The sequence below is a fragment of the Zosterops lateralis genome (assembly GCF_965231275.1).
Source record: "Zosterops lateralis genome assembly, chromosome: 10".
In the NCBI taxonomy this organism is placed as follows: Eukaryota; Metazoa; Chordata; class Aves; order Passeriformes; family Zosteropidae; genus Zosterops; species Zosterops lateralis.
In genome coordinates this window covers 3,344,581-3,357,649 of record NC_139770.1, presented here as the reverse complement: position 1 = coordinate 3,357,649, position 13,069 = coordinate 3,344,581, and positions in this window count along the sequence as shown.

Here is a 13,069-nt window from a genome sequence, read left to right as displayed (position 1 = left end):
TAAGGAGGTGCTGACCCCCAGCCTGATCTCCCACTCATATCAACCCATCCCTGTGTATCAGCCACATGCAAATGGAGTCAGCAGCTGAGCTGGATGCTTGATTGCATTAGGTGGTGTCAAAACATTAATCATGGCAGTCATCGATCTTTTAAACTAAAAAAAATGGAAAAAATATTTTGCGTGTCTTTGAATACTAAAAAACCCCACCCAAACACTATTCTGGTGCTGTTTTACTCTAATTTTCTTATTGAAGGGCAAGAAATCTCTGTAGACAACCTCATTTCCCCCATTTTCCAGCTTAATACCTGTTCTGGATAAATTTGGGGCAAGTAATTGAGGATTCAGTGCTTGCCTAAACTGACAGAAATGTTTTAAGAGGTACTTTCTCTAAAAAACTCCAGCTTTAATTCTTTCTCTGCCGGGAACTTTGCTATTCATTAAGGAGCAAGGTCAGATTGTAGGAAGAAAACAATGAGCTGTTTTCCTACCTCAGAGGCAGCTTTTGCTCAGGAGATGCTGCTCTCTGCAGTATCTGGTTGAGTGTTTGTCATCTCATTTCTCCTGGAAAATATTTTCTCGCTAGAAAATGGGCTTTATTCAAAGCAATTTACATATCTTACTGCAATAGTTACTATATTGGCTCATCCTCAAGTTTAAGTCAATCTGCAAAATATCCTCTTGTAGAATAATTTGCATGTGTAATTTGCCAGACCAAATCCTGCAGAGCTTTGAGTCACGCTGAATTCGGGAGGACTATTCAGGTTTACATCTGCTTTTGAAAAAAATAAATCCTAAGTGCAGAGTTGTTTACAAGGTCAGAGCCTGTTTTTTTTCTCCCAGTATCACGTAAACTTCAAAGCAAATAAAATCTCCTCCTGCAGGAACATATTTGGAGAGTAAGGGGATAATGGGTAATGTCAAATATGTGTTCATTCATTCAGAGCCATTTTAGCATCAGTGCCATGGATATGAGAGCCATGGAATGGTTTGGATTGGAAAGGATCCTTGATCTCATTCCAAACCCCTGCCATGGGCAGGGACACCTCCCCCTGTCCCAGGCTGCTCCAAGCCCTGCCCACCCTGCCCATGGACACTCCCAGGCATGGGGAGTTCATATGAAGCAAAACTGAGGAGAATTAATTAATTAAGCCAAAGACTGGAAGAATAGAACTTGAAAGTACTTTTGTTCCTTTTCCCAGCGCTGCACCTTATCTCTTCTGTCTGTATTTTCTCTGATAATTTTTTTACAGCTCTCCTGTGTTATTGCCTTAACGACTTTAGGACCTCAATTACACGCAGAGTAGATGCTTGATGCTTTCTAAGTGGTGAAAAACTATCCTTGCTCTGAGAAACTCTTAACTCTGAGCCAGATAATTAAAACAATCCGAGGGCACAGGGAAATGAAACAAGCAGTTTCTGCCCTCCCAGGAGTGTCACTGGGGTGGCAGAGGCAGCAGCAGGGGCTGAGCTGCAGAGTGGAGCACTGTGGGGCTTTGGCTGAGCTCTCTGGGGTCACAGGAGGTTTGTTCTGGAGGTGACACAAAGATCCACCTGCCACTGCTGCAGGAGCACAGGGACCCTCCCTTCTGCCTTCCTGATGTTTCCACTGAACCTTTTCCTCTTCACATCAGTTAAATTTAATTTCAGACCTGAGGAGTTTCAGGCAGAGGCCAATTTTTAGGGACTGATCTGCTGCAGCGATGACCTTTCGTACCTGGCAGGAATGGAAAACCATCGTGTCACACCTGCCCCAGATCAGCTGGGCAGGGCTGAGGTGCAAATGGGACACAGCTCTGCCTGGCCCTGGGACTTAGGCCTGATCATTTCTGTCCTCAGGGCTCGAAATTAAACCTTTATACTCTCGGAGAAAGAAAATTCCCACCTTCCCACAACTTCTACACCGAGGAGATGGCAATATATTGCACTTTAAACCGGTGCCACCTTTATGCACAGAAAAGCTTTTTTGCTCAATTTCAGAAGTTTCTAACCCATTATTTATGGCATGCTCTTCCTTTAAAGCTCGAGCAGGCTCAGATTTAAAATAGGCAGAGTGACAATGAATGTTTGCAGGAAGGCCACAAATAATGTTTTTGTACAGACCCGGGACTCGCAGGCTGGGTCATCCATCACCGAGTCACACCGAGCTTGTCGTGCCTCCCAGAAGTGACAACAGCCTTATCTCCAGCCCATCCAGATTAAAAGCTTTCTAGATGTTCTATCATATATTTCCAGCGCTTTTAATGTCACAGTATTTCTCTGGTTTAGATTAGATTGCTTTTAGCCTAAAGCTGTTTTGTTCACGTTCAGCTGGTGATGGAGTGAGGGATGGGTTTGCATTTGCAGGGTAAAGGCTGGGCTGAGGCACAGCCCTGTGCTGACTAAGGGGGATTTCACAGGCTGCTTCTACTTCTTTTCCTACAGGAAGGGAGGAAAAGGGCACAGGACAGAGCAATTCCTTGTGGGAGCCACTCAGGACAAGATTATCACAAACCCTATGTAATGTATTAGTTACAAATGCAGAGCCCTGAACTCCGTTACAGAAGAGGTTGCAAGGTAAACAAAAATGTCAGGTAAATTGAGACAGAAATGAGCATTTCTTAAGGTCCCGTAATCCCATTAAACTGAAAACTTGTTCCCTCCATTAATTTCTTCCAAAGGCAGCCCTGACAGCCCAGCGTTTGCTGCTCGCCTGTTGTGGCCCTCGGTGCATTAATCAAATTGTTTTTCATGCTGGGCTTATCTGTGTCCTTGTTTTAGACTTTATTCTTCAAGGCAAACCTGCTTTAACACCCACCAGTGGAGAGGTGTTGATGCTGCTCTCCAGGTAGTTGTGCATGTTCATCCTTTCCAAGGCTTTGGGGAGCAGTTGATGTGTCAGTGATGGGGATTCACACGGGACAGTGTTGCAGCAGCAGCCACAGACAGCCATTAACAGAGGAAAGTTAAATATTTAAATGGTGTTTGGTATTCCCAGTGCTTAAATCTGGGTTACTTTTGCTTAAGCTTTAGGAGAAGGCAGAGCTGTGTGTGGGCCTCAGCTCTTTCCCACAACACCACTGAGTTCCTGATTGATCTCGACAGAAACTTTGGAAAACTTGTTTGAATTCAAAATATATTTATCTCTGGAACTTAATGTGCTTGGGCACTGATCCAAAGTCCATTAAAGCAAATAGGAAGAGTCCCACTGGTTTTATTCCTTTTCAGCTGCTGCCTTTAGGACAGTGCAGGTGATAAACAGCAGGATGGATTTGGGGCAGGATTCTCCCAAGAGCTGCTCAGATGCTTTTAAAATCCCCTTTTCAGCTCCCTGATGTGATTGACGTTTATACTCTGGGTTAAGGCATTACAGAGATCCTGTTCCTTTGTATCCTGCTTGTCCAGCAATAAATAAGATCCCCATGAAAGAAAATAAATATGTTGTGGCAGTTCTTTGAGTGGAAGAGAAGGGGGTGTGGGTGTTGGTGATCCTTTTGAAGTGGAATTCTAAGTCAATATCTGAATGCCTTTCTAAAGGAAAGTTTGACTTTTTTTAAAAAAATCTTATTATTTTAAATGTTTGCCAGGATTTTAGTCATCTCGACTTAGAAATTCTGAAGGGGAGCACTGCACAATTGAAAGTCCAGGTTTGTATTTGCCATGAGAGCCACTCTCTACTTGCTACAGAGTGTTTCTCAAGAGTATTTCTCAATAATTGAAATAATGCATGGGCTTGGTTTTGTGTGCAAAGAGTGATACAACATTTGTGGATATAACATTTGCTGCTCAGATCAGGGAAATGAGACAATCACTGAGCTTGTTTCTCAGGAGGAAAGAAACTCTCTTATTGTGTCCTTGAGTGGGGCATATAAAGGAATGTGTTCTTTAAGCCAAATAATACTGATAAGAAAGCCCTAAGGATGAATTTTAACTTTCCTTGACACGGATTTTTGTGGGATTAGATCTGGCACCCAGTCAGACACAGAAGTTTCATTAGAAGGCAGATTTACACCCAGTCCTGCTCCAGGTCAGAGAAAACTTTCCCCAAAAAATGTAGGCAACTTCCTTCCACGAGGAAAGACAGGGAGCAATAAAACTTCAGAAAAATCAGTATTTTATCTAATTTTCTCAGGCAAGAGCGGTACTTTGAAGATAAATCACTTCCCTGGTTCCAGTAATTTAATTGGTTTCAATCATCTGGCAGGGAAAAGGTGGAATACACGGTGTGATGATGCCAAGTGTGTGATAGCAGAGCTCTGAGATGTCCCTGCTGGGCACTGCCTCTGTCCCTGTGCTGCCAGTTCTGGATCCCCATGGGGCTTTTCATCCCCCTTGGTGCTGCTCCAGGGCTCCAAATGGGCAGTGGGGACAAAAGACAAACACTTAAAAGCAGCTTTGAGGTGATGGTGAGTATCTCCTGTCCTGCTGCTGGCTGTTCTCTGGGAGGGATTTCCTGCTACTGCCATAAATTGGAGCAGGTTATTATTTTAAAGTGTTTTTTTTCACATGGTAACAACTACAAATCAACGTAGAAAATAACTACAAATCAATGTAGAAAATAACTCCAAAAAAGGGGGTTGGCTCTTCCTGCAGGTCACCAGTGATGGGATGAGAAGAAATGACCTTGAGAAGAAGGGGAGGGTCAGGATGGAGATCAGGAGGAATGTCTTCATGGGAAGGGTGGTCAAGCATTGGAAGGCTGGAGTTCAATTCCAGCCTGCACAGGGAACTCCCCTGAGCATCCCAAACCAACCTGGTCCCCATGGACCCTGTTCTGTGGCCAGGCATGAGCAAGGAGGGGAGGATCTGCTGTGTTTACAGACTGTGCCCACGAGCTCCTCACTAAAATTCCTGGGAGGATTTGTTCTTACCACAAGAGGTTTCTGGTGTCAGATTCTGGCCCCATGTCAGAAATTCGCTGTAGCTCCATTTTCTTCTCAGCCTTCCCTAAAAAGTGTTCTCTGCTGACTTGTGTCAGCCAAGTAAGGCAGGCAGTGAAAGATTAAAAAATTACTTCAAAAGGCAATCCTATGGTTTTTGATAATGTTTTTTCAATGTGTGCAACTTGTATGGAACAGATGAATTCATGTTTTAAAAGCAGGGCTACTTCCATCTCAAAAAGGGAATCTTAGAAAGGCAATAAATCTGTTTTAATTGGTTTTATCATTCTAATACAATCTTAACAGGTACAGTCACAGATTTGCACTCGGAATAAAAAGTATTCAGCACATTGAATGCTCCTTTGAACTGTTTCCTACCACAGCCTTTTCTAAATTTGCAAAAAAAAAAAAAAAAAAAAAAAGAATTAACTTACCAAGGCACCCACTTGGCTTTTCTCAAGTATTGATTGTGCAAAGGTTTATGATGCAAACCTGGTCACTCTGGCAGGTGATTTGTGGCTGTTGCATTAGGAATATTTGAACAAACAAGGTGCAGGAAGCAGCAGGGCTGTGAGTGCTGCCAGGTGTCCCTGGCACAGAGGGCTCTCCTCAGGCTGCCTGTTGGTACAAGATGGTCTGAGCAGAGCTCTCCCTGCAGGGGACCAAAAACACTGAATGAATCCATCCTGGAAAGGTTGTGAAAAGGAGTCTCAGAAGAATGGAGGAAGATGAGCAGGCAGCTGAAGAGAGGGGGAAATAAGCTGTGATAAGCCGAGCTGCTGATGGAGTGGCACAAAGCAGCTTGGCTGTAATGCTGGGGACATCAGTGGGAGTGCTCTGGAACTGCAGCTGCCTCAGGCTTCACAAATAAAAAATTAGAATCAAATAGTTGAAGATTTCTAAACAGGAGTGTTCTCAATAAAAAACAGCCAAACGTGGTGTAAAGTGATGTAAATACCCCACCTGTGTCTCCAGCATGCTGCCCACACTGACCCTGCCCCTCTGCTCAGGTGAGAGCCCACCTGCAGAGCTGCCTCCAGCTCTGGGTCCCAGCACAGGAAAGAGGCACCAGGATGATCAGAGGGATGAGCAGCTCTGCTCTAAGGCTGGGAGAATTGGGATGGTTCAGCCTGGAGAGGAGAAAGCTTTGAGGTAACTTTATCACAGCCTTTCAGTACCTGAAAGGAGCTGAGAGAAGAGATGGAAAAGGACAATTTCCAAGGGCTGGAGTGATAGGACCAAGGGGAATGGCTTCCCACTGACAGACAGCAGGGTTAGACTGGGCATTAGGGAAAAATTCCCCTCTGTGAGGGTGGGGAGGTGCTGGCTCAGAGAAGCTGTGGCTGCCCCATCCCTGGAAGTGTCCAAGGGCAGGTTGGACAGGCTTGGAGCACCCTGGGCTAGGGAAAGGTGTCCCTGCCCATGGCAGGGGTGGAGCTGTATTATCTTTGATGTCCCAACCCAAACCAGTCTGGGATTCTGTGAACATTTCAGCTCCTGACATCAATTTATTAGAGAACCACAAGATCTCTCCCTGGCACACCATCTTCAAATTGCTTTTTTTTTTTTTTCCATGTGTTGTTTTGGAAATGACTTTCATTGGGTATTACCCTTTGAAGAAACTCATCAGGTTAACAGACAGATTTGCCATGCTTATGCTGAGCTGGGTTTTAATTTTTTTGAGTGGCCCCTGAGCCTGTTTGTGATGGTGAGTGCATTGTAGGGGCGGGAGGAATTCGGCCATAAATCACTGCACAAGTCTGAGCTGCAGAGGATGGATTAGGTCTTAATTCTGAAGGGGTGGCTTAGTTTTATTTCCCACTCTACTGCAGCGTCGATAGAGGCCTCAGCAGCCATCAGGTTGTGTTTATGGGAGGGCTCTGAGTGGGGAGAAGCATTTGAACATCACCAGGTCTGTCTTTCTGGCTGCTCATCTTGAGGGTCACATCTGGGGGAGTTTCACTTGGGGGTCGCTGGGATGCAGGCAGAGAGGAAAAAACAAGTGGGAGGAAGGGGAAAGGGGAGAAAAGAGAGGCTTTCTCTCATGTTCTTTTCACACACTCTTGTCTTTCACTCTGTTCTCTATCCCCCTGCTGAGGTTTGCCACGGAATGACAAGGCATCCAACGTGGTGTGAACCCGACAGGAACGCTGCCAGTTTTCACAGACATCTAATTTCCTTCCCCATCACCTTCCCCAGGCTGCCTCCAACGGGCTGTTTGGGAGGGGAGAGCGTTATTGATCCCTCTCAACTTTGTGTTTCATTAAAGCAGAGCTCTGGGCAGGGAGCCAGCCCTCAGCTCAGCCCTGCTCTCCACAACAGCCGTGCCAGGAGCTCCAGGGGCCTCTTGGATGCATTTTGGGGATGGATAATGACCCCACCACGCAGCTACATCGTGTTCTTCACATGCAGGTGATGATACCAGCAGTATTTTTTTGGGGGGGTGAGCAATTCTCCCTGCTCCAGCCGCCTCTGTCTGACACATCATTTAAAAAAAAAAAAATCTACAAAAAGTTTACATTTAGTCTTGCCAATGTCCTCCACCTTTGAGAGGGATTCATCGGGAAGGGATGGTATTTCCATAGCAACAAGGGATTTTTTTTTTTTTTTTTTTTCAGAAAACTGGTGAGTTTCCAAGGCACAAAAGCTTGTTCAGAGCCCAGAAGTACCTGGATGGAAAACAAAACAGATGGTAAATCCTCTACAGTTTGGGGATTTTTTTTTTTTTTTTTTTTTTCAGAATATTTTTTTGCCAGTTATTCTCCACTTTCCCCCATGTCCTAAATGTTTGCTTTGCAATGGATTTCTGACCCGTGATGGATTCAAGGCACTGCCCAGTGGAATTGGAAGTCAGCAGCACCACGGTCTGTTCACACCAACAGCTGATGTGGAAGGGACTGGGACTCCAAGCTGCTCAGAAAACATCAGGGATTTTCTTTAGATTCCAAACCCTCGAAAACATTTTTTAATATTGTCATGCAGAATGATGTTTTATAAAGCTTGGGGAATTGGGACATTGGGAATTCACCAAGAAAAACATCCCTGTCTTGGAAAACTGCTCTAAGGATGGACCTGGCTGTGCTGTAACCTGATTTTTTTTTTTTTTTTCCTGAGATGCTGCAATTTCCCAGAGAACAAGAACTGGTATTTTAATAAAAATGGGATTCTCCACATTTATCAAATGTTATTGATAAATTATTTTGTTATGTTATTGATAATACGTTAATAAAGGTTATTGATAGTTATTGCCTTTATCATCATCAATTACTGGGCAAACCTTTTTGCCTCTATTCGAGCCATTTTTCTCCCAATCATGGGAATTATCAGATTTTGCAACAGCTTCAAGAAGAGGAGGAGCTCAACTAAGGCCAAACACTTCAGCTGTGGGAGTGGTGGGACAAAGGAATTACAGTCCAGCTGAGCCTGGCTCAATGAAGTTCCGGATGAAGAAGAGAAAAAAGTCTGAAGTGATATATATTTTCAAATTTTACTTCTTTCCATTATCTTTTGTTGTTTGTCAGCATAAAAATGCAAAGCTTGACAAAGAAATTGCAAGGATGCCCATGATTGTTTCTCATAATTTAATTAAAAAACAAAGAATTGGAAGAACCTCCAACTCCAGGACACCCAGGACTGCTGGGCCCTGATGGTTATCTCTATTTTTGTGTTACACCTTGGAAATGTAAATTTTGCCTCTAAGCTAATTTCTGTTTAGTTTTCATGTCCTTAATCTGCTTTCCAACTTGTTTTAAAACCGAAGAATGATTTATTACATCCAACAAGAATGCTAGGAGGTAATTGGTGGTAATTTAACTTTATTTTTATGATGGAGTTTGCCAGTATCAAATTTTCGTTTGTAACCAGCACATTTTCAGTTGTGAACCCCTTTTCTTAAGCATCTCCACTGTCACTTAGATGTCCATTATTTTATGCCATTTTATGCTTTCCATTTGCCAAAGGGGTGCTGAGAGGAGACAGAAAATCCCCCACATCCTTCCACACTAGCAGTACTGACAAAATGCCTTTAATTAAAAATAAAATCTGTTGTTTTTTGATGTGAAATCTGAGCTATTTCTTAAATTATGGGTTTGCATAAATAGGGAAGGGAAGGGAAGGGAAGGGAAGGGAAGGGAAGGGAAGGGAAGGGAAGGGAAGGGAAGGGAAGGGAAGGGAAGGGAAGGGAAGGAAAGGAAAGGAAAGGAAAGGAAAGGAAAGGAAAGGAAAGGAAAGGAAAGGAAAGGAAAGGAAAGGAAAGGAAAGGAAAGGAAAGGAAAGGAAAGGAAAGGAAAGGAAAGGAAAGGAAAGGAAAGGAATTCCTGCTTTTATTGATTACACAATTGCTGTTTTTATGAGGATCTTCAGAGATGAATCATGGAAAGTCTTGGCTAAGGAAAAGCATTTAGAGAACGCTGTGGTAGTTGGACTGTAATATCCATGATGTGTTTAGATTTTTCTTGTTTAAACAAATAATAAATGTAGGTAAGGTCAGCTTAATTGATAAGAAAAATGGAATTGTTAATGTGCTGTGACATTCCCTATCACTGTGGTATTTTCTAATGCCAAGGCCATTTAGCAACTGATGAAAACCCAAAGTTCACAGTAATGATTAGCATTAAATAAATTCTCCTTTCCTGTGACTATGTAGGCCCCATTTTTTTTTGAGAGTGCTGAAAAGGATTGTTGGAGTTAAGAAATATAAAGCTTAGAAGGTCTAATTTCTGAAATTAAAATCTCATTATTAATAGTTAAGTACAGTTTTTATTCATTAAGTGGTAAAAAAAGATGAGAAACTTAAATGTCAGAATAAGAATTCTGTTTCTGTAGCAGCTTGGTTTTGGCCATGCAATAATTGTCTGCTCCTCTTATTGCAGCTCTCATGGAGATGCATTTGAAATCCATATTGATTAATTCATGCACGCTGTGACTTGGTATCTAATTCTTTCCTTTGTCAGCTTGCTGGAACTGGGAGAAAATATCTGATCTTATTCCTCTGCTGGAATGATTTTTACATGAATTTTTAACAGCGAGACCTTCACTTGTATTTACTTGCAGGACCAATGTTTCAGTGTCTAACTCTGGCTTGCCAGCAGAGATGATTAATTTCTATTGCTTTTTGGGACAATAAAAAGGACTTCAGTGAAGCTTTTCTAAATTGGAAGCATTTTCTTCCCTTTTCATTTTTTGTTATTAATCCAGCAGCTTGTTTATATTTTGGGGGTTTTTTGTTGATTTTTTTGGAGACACAAGGTAAATCCTTTCCTTCTTTATTTGCAGGATTGTCAGCAACCTCCTGATGGATATTTTTGCTGTGCCTGGTAATGACTCAACAACCAGACTACAACATTTGCACTATGAAGGCTTTTTTTTGTTCAAACATTTACCATGTGCTAATTTCTCCCCTAAAATTCTGGTGGAGCCACGAGCAAGGGTTTAATTTAAACATCTCTTATGTAGTTGTGAGATAGGGATTACATTTTTTTGTGGGATTTTACATGGAAAGAGGGGTCACCTGTGGGGTATCAGTGTTTACAATGATTACATTCAATTATGGCATCCTGGCAGGAGTTTTCTGTGAAAAGCACAGCAGGAATTCCATCTGGGAAAGAGCTCTGGCATCTCCAGCAGAATTCAGGCAGAGCTGAGATACCTTAAAGCCAAAATCACAATGTAAAATCACAGAAACCCAGCACTGCTTGGAGGTCAAAAATGTTGGAGATCTCTTCCATTGAGATGATCCAGGGATCCCCTTTTTTTGGAGGGATAGGGAGCATGTGGGAGGTGGATATATTGACAGTTCTAGTTCTTAAAGTGAAATCAAGAAAGGAATTCTTGCATAAAATGAAAGAATTTGCAGTCAATGCTTCAGATGAGCTTCCTGAGATGTTTTCCTCTCCCATCCATTGCCACTGCCTTTAAATGGCTTATCCAGAGCTCAGGGTTCCACTCTAGGAGCTCTGTGCTGACATGAAATGAGCATTTCTGTTATTAAATTCATGGAGGGGAAAAAGCTTTTCAAAGTTTACATCTTGCAAACTTGTACAGAACTGACAGACTGTACAGAACTGTACAGACATTCGGAATTCTGGCAGCCTGCAGCAAGAAATTCAAGAACTTCACAGAATCCCAGAATGGTTTGGAAGGGACATTAAATCTCACCTCACTGATTGTTCCATGGGCAGGAACACCTTCCCTGGTTGGTCCAAGCCCCAATGTCCACCGTGGCCTTGGACACTTCCAGGGATCCAGGGGCAGCCACAGCTTCTCTGGGCACCCTGTGAGCCTCCCCACCCTCACAGGGAACAATTCCTCCCCAATATCCCCTCTCACCTCCTCTCTTTATCACAGAACTTGCAAAGGGGTTTTATAATGGAAACTTTCCCAGCAACTTAAACCAGGAATGAGGGAGTCCTTTCTTTAACACCACTAAGGTTTGGAGGATGCACAAATCAATTTTGCTCCCACCCCTTTTCTGTCCCACCTGCATCCCAATGCCCCCAGTAGGTTTTGCCTGTTGATCAGAGTTATTCAGCAAATCACAAATGACAGCAATGTGAATTCTAGGGGCTGATATCCCAGCCAGCCCAGAAAAGCAGGATCTGAGCTTCTGATTTTTTATGTTTCAATAAAGCACTGCATTGGTTTAGTTACAAAAAGGAATTTAATACAAGCAGACCAAACCATCCTTATCGAGTTTCGTACACAGTCTACTAAAACTGCAAACTTTTGCAAGACAGAAATATTTTAATGATTATATTAAAAAGCTCTCCTCTAGGGAAGTATCTCTTTCTACAGATGTGCTAAATAAGCAACATTTCCTCATATTTGTAAGCAATTCCAGTGAAAGTTCTTTAAAAGATGATCTGTTGGCATTCTGGCAGTAAAACTGGGCTGTGATCTGCATTCTTTTTTTGTGTCTTACCCTCTTTTATTGATGTGGAATCGTTGAACTATTTCTGCAGGGCTATGGGAAATGATTTGGTATTGCTGCTCAAGCTAATCATTATTCACATATAAACTGCCCATTTACTGTTTCTCATATCCAATTTTTGAAGAAAATATTGATGATGACACCTGGAATAACTTGGCAAGGCTTTGAAGAAGCTCTGCAAATCTATTACAGAGATGAATTGCAAAAGTGGAGGTGCACTCACTAACCATGCCAAGTGAATGCCAATAAAGTTCAGTTGAGGATTTCTCAGTTTCAGTCTTTCTAGGAAGTTTGTGCATGTTCTTTTAAGTAAATTCCTGATTCCTGGTTTTCTCCTTGTGGAATGGAAAGAAACTGAGGTGCTGGAGTTGTGAAAATGGAAGGAAAAGGTTACTAACCACTTCAAACAACAGAATTCTCTGCTGAGTTTAGGTAAAAGCTGCCCTAAACCAGCCAGGAGCTGTTTGACAACTGTATTAACAGTTATTATTATATTAAATAATGGACAGACAGCAAAAGTCTTGCAGTGGCTGTGTGAAAAGCAGTGCTGAGGAATTTGGGATATCAGGAAAGAACAGCAGGGCTGTGAGCCTGAGCAGCAGCAGCAGGGAGGATGCAAGGTGAGTTCAGGCTCACATCTGTACAACCCTGGGCATTTAAAATGCGTCATCACAGATCAGGAGAGGAGAAGCAAAGCAAATTCAGCCCAGCCTTCTATAAAAACCCAACTGCCCATTCCCTGCATGCCCAGGAAAATTCCATCTGTTTGTAATCCGTGCTGCCAGGGTGATCTGCAGGTTGGTGGAGACATCTCCTGACAAAAGGCCCTGAACGTGCTGGCAAAGCCCTCACAGCTCTGGAGATCCCTGCACTCCCCTGGTTTCCTGCTCTTCACACCCACCCTCCACTGCAAACCTTCAGGAAAAGGCTTCTCACGTCCAGGCTCCTCTGAGGGCTGGGCATAAAACACCATTTCACTCATGATGGGGAAGCTTTGGAGGTAAAGGGAAAGAAGCTCCTGGGCAGAGGTGGAAATTTCAGTGCTAAAGTGTGGAATGTCTGCAAGGCAGTGCTTGTAACCTGCCTCACCCTGTGATCAGCCAGGAGCTCCCCTGCTGCTTCACTCAATACCTGCACACAAACAAGAGTTATGTTCTCTCTTTCCTACACTTTGGGAGGGGGGAAATACCCATTTCTATTTTTAAAACCTGAAAGTGCCTCAGTGCATTAACACTGTTCTGTGCAAAAAGCAAAGACTGTCTAAAGATTCAGAAAAAGAAAGGAT